Source organism: Pinus tabuliformis, chromosome 9, assembly GCF_031772625.1.
Source record: "Pinus tabuliformis cultivar Carrire ecotype Pingquan chromosome 9, CPIR1, whole genome shotgun sequence".
Taxonomy (NCBI): domain Eukaryota; kingdom Viridiplantae; phylum Streptophyta; class Pinopsida; order Pinales; family Pinaceae; genus Pinus; species Pinus tabuliformis.
In genome coordinates this window covers 912,227,165-912,240,041 of record NC_142307.1, presented here as the reverse complement: position 1 = coordinate 912,240,041, position 12,877 = coordinate 912,227,165, and positions in this window count along the sequence as shown.

Sequence of the window (12,877 nt, the reverse complement as noted above, 5' to 3'; positions counted from 1 at the left end):
TATCTTGGTCACCATTATGCGCTTGGGGTCTTTAGTAGCCCACAACGAAGAAAACTTCACTGCCTCTAGTAGGTATGATTCCTATTGAATGAATTGGTTGTCTTTGGGTGTCCTCCACACTACTAAATCCATAAATAGCCATAACCAAGCATAGTCAAATGCCTTGCTCTTATCCAGAGCCTCCTCGCAGTCCTCCAGAAACTCCTTACATAGATATTGAGCCCAATTATACTGAACTCGTTTCACGCATTGCATGGCCAAAGAAATTACTAGCGCTGGTACTTCATCAGCGCGACACTTTCTGATGGTCGTTGTAGCCAAGATCTGCATAGAAAACTACATCATGCCATTGGATATGGACCAAATAGAGTATCTGCATGACTTCTCAATCAGAACAAATTCACCCTTCATTTGGTCTGCCAACTTCTTTTCCTGTGAATTTCCTACGAAAGCCTCTGTAGGGTCCACTCCTTAGGGTGGCAACAATGTTATAGGGTGGATCAACATGTCGGTGATTGGCAGGGAAAATTTTGAGGGGCTAATATTCGCAATTGGGCTAATTTTCCATGCTTTTTCAAAAAAGCAATTCATTAATTTCCATTTTTTATAAAAAATATTCGCCCAAACTTTATAGTACAAAATTGTTTTGCGTTAAAAATTGCCAAAATTTTATATAGAGACTATATAAAATTATTATACACTTGAATACTTTTACAAAAACACTGCCAAACATTTTATAAATTGCATATTATGTACTAGTGAGATTTGCCAAGGTTTCTAAACTTTAAAATAAATTTCAATCCTTAAAATTTTCCCTACTGATCAGGATCAGTTCTCCTAACCAGAGACACTTATTGTGTACTAGCATCAATAGTTATCTTACACAAATGGTAATAATATTGGTGTGACTGAAGTGTGGCACCCACAACATGTTTAGGAGCCACGCGCCCCCAACTCCAGCCACCTAGTTCATTGGTTCAAGGCACATGATGCCTAACTCCTCATAGTAGACCTTCTTGAGGTACTTGTTCGGTACCAATTGTGGAAATTTCTCATGGTCCCTAAGGTCCCAATCCTCCATTTTTAGATTCAGTATATGGGCCAACAAGTTTCCCTCAAACAACACACTCTCCGACAACAATGGTGTGGAAACCATAAACTTTGCATTGTCCGAATCTTTCGGCACTTTAGCAGTGGATTTTCAGGGTGGGATATACTTCGGCAACTGAGTTATCAGTTCAACCTCTTATGCATCAACCTCCTCTATCCATCCATGCATTTCTTCCTAATCTAGATCTAGTGGCTCCATCGGTTATTTGGACTTATCCATTTTGCCCTTCTCACGGATTTCTATCAGATTTTTCTACAGTGGTTTCCACACCGGAACTTGTTGAGGCTTCTTATGCTTCATAGAAGTAGATGGATTAGGCCTTGGTGACCTAGGTGCAATAGTAGGAAATGTTGTAGGTATAGGTTTAGTCACCTTTGTCTTAGGTGGTTCTAGCTCCATCTCAAGGAGAGTTGTATTCATTCTCTAAAGGAAGTTCTTACGGTAGTAATCAGGCAAGTTTGTGAATGCCAACCATGAAGGAGGTTCCTCTCAATCTGGCTCAGAATACAACCCTTTACTTGGTGCAAAGCAAGGCTAAAAGCATTAACGAAAACTCTCAAGAAGAAAAGTGTTTGAATGCTGAGAGGATGTCATATTTATAGACCAATTTGAATTCAAATCCAACCATTCCCTCCAATTCTTGGTTATTAATGCACAATTGGTGGAAATTTTCCAAAGATATGCTCCATAAATGCTTCCCCTTTCTCCTTTTAATGAAAAAGTCTCCATCCGATCATCTACAGTGCTTCCAATGGTCACTTTTTAGCCATGTGTTACACTAAAAAATGTCACCATGGCTATTTACAGTTAGTATGGCTCTATCAACAGTCATGCTATCCTCTTAGGCAAGTCATATGCCTCTGCTCTCCACGTCAAACTCCAAAAAGAGAGAATGTCTTTATAAATGTATTTATCTCTGGGTACGCAGGTTCTCTCAACCTTACCTGCGGGTACGCACCCAATGTTCACAAAAGCTGCGTCCTTGGACGCTCTGTATGTAAAGGGGCAGGTGCGTCCCCCTGTAAAGGTCAAAATGCGCAAGTTTCATCTTTAAAAAGTTACTTGTGGTCATTTCTAGAGCATTCTAGAAGGTTGTTCGACGTGTATTGAGCGCCTCCAGATGGTTCATGTACCCCTACCAAAGAGGAACTTATCCCATCAATAAGGGAGCTATCCCATCCAAAGAGGGGATTATCCCATTGATGGTGGACCTGATTAACTTCCTCTTGAGCACTATAAATACAGGCATTGGGCCAGAAGGAGGAGAGGTTGGAAGCTAAACATTTCTAAGGGTAGATGCTGCAGGAATTAGGACTCCCATTTAGAAGCTTGTGAGGAGAGATTTCCATCTTTGCTTGTTCTATTTGGAAGTGGGTGAGCTTTGTCAAAGTAAAGGAGAACTCTTGATGGACCCTGGGAGGGACTTGCACAACACCAAGGTTCAGGTTGTATTTGTTCCTTTTGTTACCTATTAATGCAAATGAGTCCATTCTTCTCAATAACTTGTTATTTATGAGTTGTTTCATGTACTCCTTGGTCTATGTGTTAAATATGTTTTATTCTGTGAGATTATCAAGTGCTATTTAATCGTTTGATTGTTAGTGGATGCAGGTTTCAAAGTGAAGGAGGAGCTCATCCGGATCAGCGGAGTTGGACTGCTACAACAGCGTTGGACTACAGGTAGGATCTAAACACTTGATTTCTTATATAGTAAATGCATGTTTAGAGAAGGATTGTTCTTGTTTGTCTTGTTTGTCACTAGAGAGTCTTAGGCTCCTAGGGAGGTTGGTTGTGTCCGCACAATCGACTCTTTCCGCCTGACAAATTGGCGACTCCGCTGGGGACTCCATTGATGTGAAAGTCTTTTCCTTTGTATGCAACTTTGATCTGAGAAAAGTCATTTATTTTCTGGTTTTTGGCTCTGTGACTTTGTTTTTGGGTGGGTTAGCTTACGGTTAGATTCAATTTAGTTTTTCTTGAATTTTCCAGTAGGACGCACCCTCTGAGTATTGCACAGTGCGTCCCTGCACGCACTGTCGCTGTATGCACAGAGCGGGCCCGCACCTGGCTTAACTGGTTGCCTGCGTCCCCTGCTAAGATTTAAGAAAATTCCATTTTTTGCATTTTTTCTCTTAGATTTTGCTTTTTCTTAGTTTTTACTGCCCAGATCCATTAGTCTCTTGTCAAAGATCTTCACCTGAACTTGTTTCGATAGCATTGAGTGTTTTAGTGGATTTCATAGAAGTTTAAGCCCTAGGGTTTGATTTTTGAGTAGGTCTTGTAGTGACTTTGGTGGTAGAAGTTGTCAAGCCTTAGATCTCTCTGGTTTTGTCAGCATTCTTAGAAGTCAGACCTGTCATAAAGTCTACCTGTGAGAGCAACTTACCATTGAGTTGTCTTTTTGGCAAATTTCGAAGTGCTTGTTGATTAAGTATTGAATTCCATTTTACAAAAAGAACAAAAAGATTTGAGTTTTGTTTTGACTAGTCTTTTGATTCTGCATTAGATGGTCCTTGACTTGATTGTGGTCAAGTAAAACAACCTAGAATCATCTTTGTAGGCTCTTGCCTCGTTAGGTTTGCTTAGTGTAAATTTCTTTTTGATTTGCTTGTGAGTCAAGTTTTCATAGATTTTATAGCTTTTGAGATTGATTTTCATTAAAATAGATTTATATGCTTTATTAAATAAGAGAAAATACAAAAACATCTCCTTTGAAAAGTTTTGTTTCAAGTAGCTTTGAGGCATTTTGAAAGAAAAAGAGTTTTTCGTGCACGTAAGGAGTGGTCATGTTTGTATGCTTGAAAAGATAAAGAGAATTGTTTCTTTGATTGTCTTTACTAAGAAAGTTGTTTTCTATAAAATTTGCATCTCTCAACTCTCTTAGTTAGGAATTTCATTGAAAGAGAAAAGTAGCGTAAATCATCTTAGGTGCATCTTTGTAGTGGTTTGAGTCGAGTCTACACACCATTGGTTTCACTTCCGTTACCTTTTGTCTTTAAGAAAAACCATAAAATTAACGCTTAAAGTAAAATCAACGTAGTAACTTTTATTTACTAGGGCTCTGAAACACCAATTTAGATCAGGCTAGTGTCTTGGAGTAGGAGAGTAATTAACTCTCCAAGACAACAAAACCAAACAAGTAGCTTATCTTGTGATAGAATAAATCCAATTGTCTCATTTGTACTCTGGGAAAGCTCCTCTTAAAGGAGAAGCACGAGCTCGTGTCCGAACCAGTGAGGGGATCAATCCCCCCTCGTTGGGAACGACGCCAGACACGCACATATTACAAATGGTAAACCTCGGATTAACCATTGTCGAGGAGCCAGGGGTCACTTGTCGGTAAACCTTGGATTATTGTCAAGGAACCGGCAAGGGGATTGAGCTTGATACTCTGCCCTTGCGTGCTGTCAGAGTGTAGACTGTTCCCCCAAGTGCATTTGTTGTGGTTGGTAACCTTAGTGACCATTATCTTTAGGATTCTACCGAGGTGACGGTGGAGGGAAGATCCCACTGTACCTGGAGCAGACGTCGGCTAGACTCACTTGGATTTTCCGGGGGGTTCACTTCACTCGAGACGGTTAAAGTGGAGGAACTTGTGCCGGTCTATTCATTAAGCAGGTTGCCGGGGTAACTGTTCCACCCGCCATTTCTGTACTGAATCCGGCGATGTTGGGTTTCATCTCCAACTAGCGTTTTCGGTCTGGAAGGCTACTGTTTGTGCTTGGTTTGATGCCCTAGATTCTTTAGGCGTGTGATTCAAATTTGTTTGGTTCTTTAGAGACTTTAGGTGGTTTGATTTGAAATTTTATTTTGTTTTCGTGTGTAGTAGTTAAAAGTTTTAGCTGTGGCGGAATTACTGAGACAGTCCCGTAGACTTCGGGGCCAGTCTCCTGAAGTTGTTTCTGTGGCCGAATTCTTGAGAAGATCCTGTAGACTTCGGGGTGAACCTCCTCGAGACGACCCCAGTAATTTAGAAGGTTTAAAGGTCCTTGTAACTCCTCCTAGTGGCAGTAGAGTAGGTTCACCTGAAGAAGGAGAATCTTCCTTGGTAGTCCATTCAGATTACCAAGGTTTAGAGACAGGTTATAATCCCGAAGCTGTTACAGTTTCTGAACTTGTTGGTAGTTTTTCGTCTGCTAGTGATACAGGCGAAGAACCTGAAATATCTGAACCTGTTACTCCGACTTCTAGTGTTCCAGATTCACCGAGAGTAGAACGAGTTATCACCGAAAATCTTCCTACTGGTCTGATTGCTATTGAAGAACTTGCTCCAGAGGAAGAAATAGGCGTCTCTAACCTTGAAGATCAACTTACTATTGATCTAAGGGAGGGTGAATCTATCTTTTACAGTCCTCCTAGAAGTACTACTTGGTACCTTTCGTTAACCAATTATTTAGACAACTCAGGGGTAGGTTTTTCTACACCTCGTACTCCTTTTCCACCTGGAGGTATTTATACTCCTGTAAATATGTCTGGTTAGTCGTCCGTGTTTACTTAAAGTCCTGAATCTTTCTTACACGGCGGTCCTTCTGTTCCCACCGGGTATCAATCACTTTCTGGTACCTTTGCGGGGGCATCTCCTCAACCCATTGATCATGGGTTATTTGCTGGAAACTATGGTAATATACCATTGGGTGTAGGAGACATTTACATGATGTCAGGTTCAGTTCCCGTTTCCCAACCTCAAGGTGGCCAATTACCGCCTGGGGGGCAACCTCATTTAACGCCTGGGGGGCAACCTCAAGGACAGTATGTACCTATGGTGCAATACATGCCTCAAGGTCAACCCCAGCCTCAATATGTACCCCAGGGTCAACCTCAGTATCAATATCAACCTTAAGGATGGCAACCTCAAGGGTATCAACCCCAAGGGTATCAACCTCAAGGGTATCAACCTCAAGGTCAAGGTCAACCCCAGTATCTGTATTTACCTCAAGGTTATCAACCTCAAGGTCAATACTCGAGTCAAGGTTATCAACCACCTCAAGGTTAGTCATATGTTCCAGGTATGGGAACTGCACCTTTCAATTATCAATCCTATCCCCAATCCGGTTATGGATCTCAGTATCCTCAACCTGTTACGGGTCAATACCCCGGAATGTTAGTGTGGGATCCATCACACGGTCAACAGGTGTTGCAGCCAAGTTTACAGTTGGTACCTCAAGCTGGACAACCCGTAGTTTCTGGTCCACCCCAGCAACCGCAACCTGTCCAGTCAAATGTCCAAACTTCTGTAACTTCGGTAGTTACTCAGCCGCCAATTGCACCTAGTACTCCATCTCAAACAGCTGCTGCAACTACCGCTACATCTGCCGCACGTACTGCTGGAGTATCGACAGCTCCGGTTTCTACTGTCTCTGTAACCACTCGTCAGACATCTTTACCGTTGTCCGGATCTACGATTCAAACCACGGTCCAGATGCCTACAGGTCAGCCTGGTATAAGTACGGTTGTCACTACTCAACCTCAATTTGTTCAACAACCGTACCAGGGACAGTACCAACCTGGGCAAGCTGTCCAACAGCCAGTTTACCAGTATCAACCGTATCCTGGGTACACTTATCAACAACCTCAACAACCCCAGTACGGTCCGGTTAATCCTGGTTTTCCGGGAGGATATAATATCCCAAATGCGACTCCTATTCCTAGTTATCCTGGATATCCTCCTCCTGGGACTGGTCTTGTGACCCAGAGCTTTAGAGATCCTAACCGGCAGTTACCGTTTATCGCAACTTTGGATTTACCAGACTTGACGCGCCTAACGAACGATCCAATTCAATATCTTCCGTTCTGGCCGCCAATGCCAAATAAGTTGCCCAGTGATATACCCAAGTTCGAAGGTAAGTCTGGAGAGGATCCGTCCAATCATGTGATGACTTACCACCTCTGGTGTGCTTCAAATTCTATCTCGGATGATTCGATCCGCTTACGTCTTTTCCAGCGTACACTCATTGGTCTCGCGGCCAAGTGGTACATTGAGTTACCACGGGCCTCTTTTTACAATTTTAGCCAGTTAGCTACCTCGTTCTTAACTCACCTTCAGTTGCCGGTCAGGTATGATAACGGCACGGAGTTATTAACTTCACTAAAACAATCGACGTCCACGTATATTTCTGATCACATTCATGAGTGGAGACGTCGAAGAAGGCTAGTGAAAGTTTTTATCCCGGACCAAATCTTAGCTGAATGGTTTGTTAAATCATTATTACCGAAGATTACTGAAGATGTAGCTAAGGCCGGAGTAGTTACTAAGGAGCAAGTCATTGCTCAGGCGCAATACCTTGACTTAGTTTACACTCAGTCGGGTACGTTACACGAGAAGATTCCAGATCTTCCAAAGTCGAATCAAATCGCTGCTGCTCCTTCGGGATCTCATACCGCTGATGGTATGATTGGTATCGTGAATACAAAGAGCAAGAAGAAGTCTTCCAAGGCTTCAACTACTCCTATTATCACTTTGCCTGATTCCCCGACAGGAGAGTCTTCTCCCGAACTTTCCGCCAATATTCATGCTGTAGAGTCATCTACGGCCAAATCAAAAAACGGTGGAAAGAAGAAAGGAAAGAAGAAGGCTAAAGCAGACAAGGCTCCGAAGGAGAAAACAGAAAAGTCGGAAACCAATGACGAAAAGCACAAACCTCGATATCCTTGTCTTATTTGTGAAGAGGATCATTTTACGAGAGATTGCCCTCATCGGGCCGAGGTTGTGAAAATAGTCAAAGGTTCTCCCACTCCTGCTGTGTTAAAAGATCCATTTCCAAAGCAGGAAAGTAAGATGATAGGTTCTTCCTCGATTGCCAGTGAAGAACCCATTTTGATGATGTCTCATGTGAGGATTGCGACTCGATCGCAAGATTATGGTAGTAAGAATCCTATTGATGGTAAAGAAGAAGAATCTTCTCACTCTAACCCATCAACCTCAGCTCCTGGTTCCGATCCACTACAGATCGAGAAACCTAACCCAGACCTAGTAATTAAACCGCCCGCCAAGGGTGTACTTCGAAGGTCTGCTTTCAATCCACATGCGAGAGCAGCCCAGAATTACAACATTGTTGAGGACTTAGCTGTTTCACCCTCAGCAATGTCGGCTTTAGAAGTGCTGCAATCATGCCCAGCACAACGAAAATTACTTTTGTCGGCTATCGGAGCTGTTGATGTTCAGGACCCGAAACTGATAATCTTCGATCTAGAAAGTAGTACACCGCGTCTCCTCCATCAAATGGCTTTCCAAATTCCAGTGATAGTCAAAAATAGGCCTATTCATCGGACTGTGATTGATGAGGGAGCTTCTACGTGTATTATGTCGATTCAATGTTGGAGATCGCTTGGTTCTCCTTCGTTGAACCAATCCCCGACCATCCTTAAGGCCTTCGATGGCCGTGGGTTCCGTCCGTTTGGTATTCTACAGGAATTGCCTATAGAGGTAGAAGGTAAAACCGTTAGTCTGGATGTGGAGGTGGTTGATGCCCCTCTAGACTACAACCTTCTTTTGGGTCGAAATTGGTCATATGCTATGACAGCAGTCGTTTCATCGGTCTTCAGAGTAATAAAGTTTCCATATAATGGTAAGATCGTGACCATTGATCATCTGTCATACTTTTCATCCGACCCAGCCTCTTCAGAGAGTATCCAGCATGTCGGTAAGACGACAATCCCTTATAGGGACGTTGGCGTAGGTTTAGTTAAAGATTCCAGTTTACTGGGAACTTTTCCTTTCCCTCCAATCAACGCAGACCCTTCATTTGCATCAATTCATATGATTACATCAGACAATATTATTTATGATGATCCTTGGATTGTCCCATCTGAATCTGAGATAGACTCATTCGGTGATGCTATGCCTTTGAGTCCATATGAAATTGCTTATGAAGCTGTCATGTCTTTTACCGACTCGCGTTCAACCCAAATCAACCAAATGAATGTGGTCAGTGAAGAATCACTTTTCACCTCAACCGAAGTCGTGTCATCTGACGAGCAACTTCGCGAAATCCTAAGTGTAGACGATCCCATGGGAAGATCTCCATCACAGATCTTCGTTTTTACCTAAGGATGATGCTTTTGAAAATGATTTTTCATCTATCTTTACCGCTGAATATGTCAAAGACGCTCAGAATCCAACGAAACATTCTGATTCAGAGTTGAATTTAGGGAATATTTCTCGTACTATTCCCGTTGATATTTCAGTGAAGCCCAGAATCGAGGAAAACATTCATATAGGTGCCTCATGTACAGAAGATGAAATCCAAACTTACAAGGCCCTATTCCAAGAATTCCGCGATGTGTTTGCCTGGTCTTACGAGGAAATGCCGGGAATCGACCCTGCCATTGTTGTTCATGAAATAAAGACCTACCCGGATGCTAAACCCGTCCGGCAACGGTTGCGTCAAATTCACCCTCGGAAAGCGGCTGCAATTAAAGCAGAAGTCGAAAAGCTATTGAAAGCAGGTTTCATTTATCCAATCCCGTTAACGGATTGGGTATCGAATATTGTTCCGGTCAACAAGAAACAAGGAACAATAAGAATCTGTATCGACTATAGGGATATAAATCGAGCTTGTCCAAAAGACAACTATCCTACGCCTTATATCGATCAAATCATTGATGATTGTGCCGGAAGTGAAATGTTTTCCTTCATGGATGGTTTTTCGGGCTATAATCAAATCAATATTCTACCTGCCGACCAACCAAAAACGACATTCATTTGTCCATGGGGGACATTTGCTTATTGCAAATTACCTTTTGGACTTAAGAATGTCGGGGCCACTTTTCAACGGGCGATGTCTTACGCATTTCATGACATCAAGCACATTGTGCAACCGTACCTCGATGATTTGCCTGCTCATTCTTTACACCGAGCTGATCACCTTGTCCACTTACGAGCAATCTTTATGAGGTGTAGGCATTATCGAATTCGGTTGAATCCCCACAAGTGTGTTTTCTGTATAGAGACGGGTCGATTGCTGGGATTTGTTGTTTCAAAAGCCGGCATTCGCGTCGATCCCTCAAAGGTCGAAGCTATCATCAAATTGCCTCCTCCTTCGAGTTTGCGCCAACTCCAAAGTTTGCAAGGGAAAGCGAACTTTTTACGCCGATTCATTCCAAACTACGCCGAGGTCACTAAAGGTTTTACACGGTTGTTGAAACAGAACGCACAATTCTTTTGGGACGAGATTGCCCAACAATCTTTTGATGCACTTAAACACGCGTTGACCCATGCACCATTGTTGCATCCTCCCAACTACAACCAGGACTACTTCTTATACCTCGCAGCTTCGTATTCCACTATTGGAATGGTGTTAGTTCAAGAAGATGAATTCGGAGCGGAACATGTGATATATTATCTTAGTAGGACATTAAACCCCACTGAGCTAAAATATTCGCATGTGGAGAAATTGGCCCTGGCAGCCGTTCAAGCTGTCCAGCGTTTTCGTCACTACATTCTTCTCCGTAAAACTACAGTTATTTCGGATTGCAACCCTATGATTTATATTTTGACAAAACAACTGCTAGGGGGCAAGTACTCTAAATGGATCGTTATCCTGCAAGAGTTCGACTTGGAGTTTGAGAAGTCCAAGTCTAAGAAATCCTTAGTTTTTGCGGAATTGATGTGTGATTTCCCGCGTGCTGACACAGAGACTGTGGCAGAGGAGTCAATTGCGGATGAATCTTTGTTTCTTATCAGTACTTTAGATCCGTGGTACGGGGATATAATCATCTATCTCCAAACCCAAACCTTTCGGCCTGAAGCTTCAAAGTCGGAACGTCGAAAAATTCGGTTTCAATCCCAGCAATACAAGATTATTGGAGATACACTTTATCGCCGGGGGGCAGACTTAGTTTTTCGACGTTGTTTAACTCACGAAGAGGCTGAGAAGGTTTTGAATGATTGTCACTCTGGAGCATGTGGCGGTCATATGTCTGGGTATGCCACAGCTCAGAAGGTGTTGCGCGCTGGCTATTTCTGGCCGTCTATGTTTAAAGATTGTATCATTGCAGTCCGGAAGTGCCACAACTGTCAAGTGTTTGATCGCAAGATGCGCGCACCACCAGCTCCTCTCCACCCTATAATTGCCGTTGGTCCATTCGCAAAATGGGGTATCGATTTTATTACTTGTAACCCTCACTCGGCCGGGGGGCATGCGTATATCATCCTCGCGGTTGATTATTTTACTAAATGGGCCGAGGCGATGCCTACATTCGACGCAAGCGGCAAAACAGCTGCAGTTTTCGTATTCAATCATATTATAACTAGGTTTGGTGTCCCACAAGCAATCATTACTGACCATGGGAGCCATTTTCGAAACATCATGATGACTGAGCTTACAAGCCAGCTTGGTTTGCGCCACGATAGCTCTACTCCTTATTATCCGCAAGCCAACGGTTTGGTTGAGTCTATCAACAAAGTTCTGGTTATCATGATCCGACGAACCATTGGTATTCATCGGTCGAATTGGCACAACATGTTATTTTCAGCGCTATGGGCATACCGAACCTCAGTGAAAACTTCAACAGGGTTCACTCCTTTCCATCTAGTTTATGGCTTGGAAGCTGTGTTACCCATTGAATGCGAAATCCCATCACTTCAAATGGCTGTCGAATTACTTCCAGCTACTTCCGAAGAGGAGAAACGTTTATTATACTTAGCTAAATTAGATGAGACTCGATGTGAGGCTGCATTGGCAATCAAGACTCACGCGAAGCGAATGAAAGCTCAGTATGATAGAAATGTGACCCCTCGAAGTTTTTCGGAGGGAGACCTAGTGCTATTATATGATCAAGCTAACGATAAGCTAGGTGCTGGAAAATTCGTTCCTATGTGGCATGGACCCTACATTGTAAAGCGAAAGCTAGCAAAAGGGGCTTATAAGCTGGTAGATTTTGATGGGGACTCTTTGGGTAAACCCAGAAATGGACTTTACCTAAAGAGGTATTATGCTTAAATGGTGGGTATGGAGAATTTTTAGTTAGGTTAGGTTTTCTTTCTAGCTAGTGTGTTTGTTAGTTTGGTTAGTGTGCTTAGCTTAGAGAGTGTGTTTTTTCGTCGTTATTCTGGCTTATCTTGGTTTTACTCTTGATATTGCAGATGTCGACGCCTCTCCAAACATACATTGGATTTGCTGATGGTGCTTGTCGTAGTACACGGAATATCTCTTCCGCAGCTTGGGTTATCTATTCGCCCTCTGACGAGTTAGTTTCTATGCATGGGGTAAGCCTCGGTCAAACAACGAACAACATTGCAGAATACAGTGCAGTGGTTGAATTATTATCCGAATCTATTTCATTTGGAATTCGACGTTTGATAGTGAGGTTAGATTCTGAACTTGTTGTATTACAGCTTAATAGAGTATATGCCATTAGAAATCCTGTGTTATTAAGGTTATTTTTGAGAGTGCGTCTCTTGGAACGTGAATTTGATTACATTGAGTATCAGCATATTCCAAGGTCTTTAAATACATTAGCAGATGCAATCGCTTCTCGAATGTTGGACAGACATTTACGATAATCATGCAAGTAAATTTAAAAACATTTCATCACATATGTTAAACAAGATAAGCCGGTAATAATGATATATATATATATAGATAGGAGTGTGTCAAAAAATATACATCGTCTTCGATCATAGGTTGAAAAACACCTTATGATCGGCAAAAATGATAAGTACAAAAATCCAAAAATGTCATATGTGTCTACAAAAGTGACTAGCCAATCACTGGTGGTGCTCTCTATACGACACCACTGCACGGGCTACCTTACACAAAAACCTCC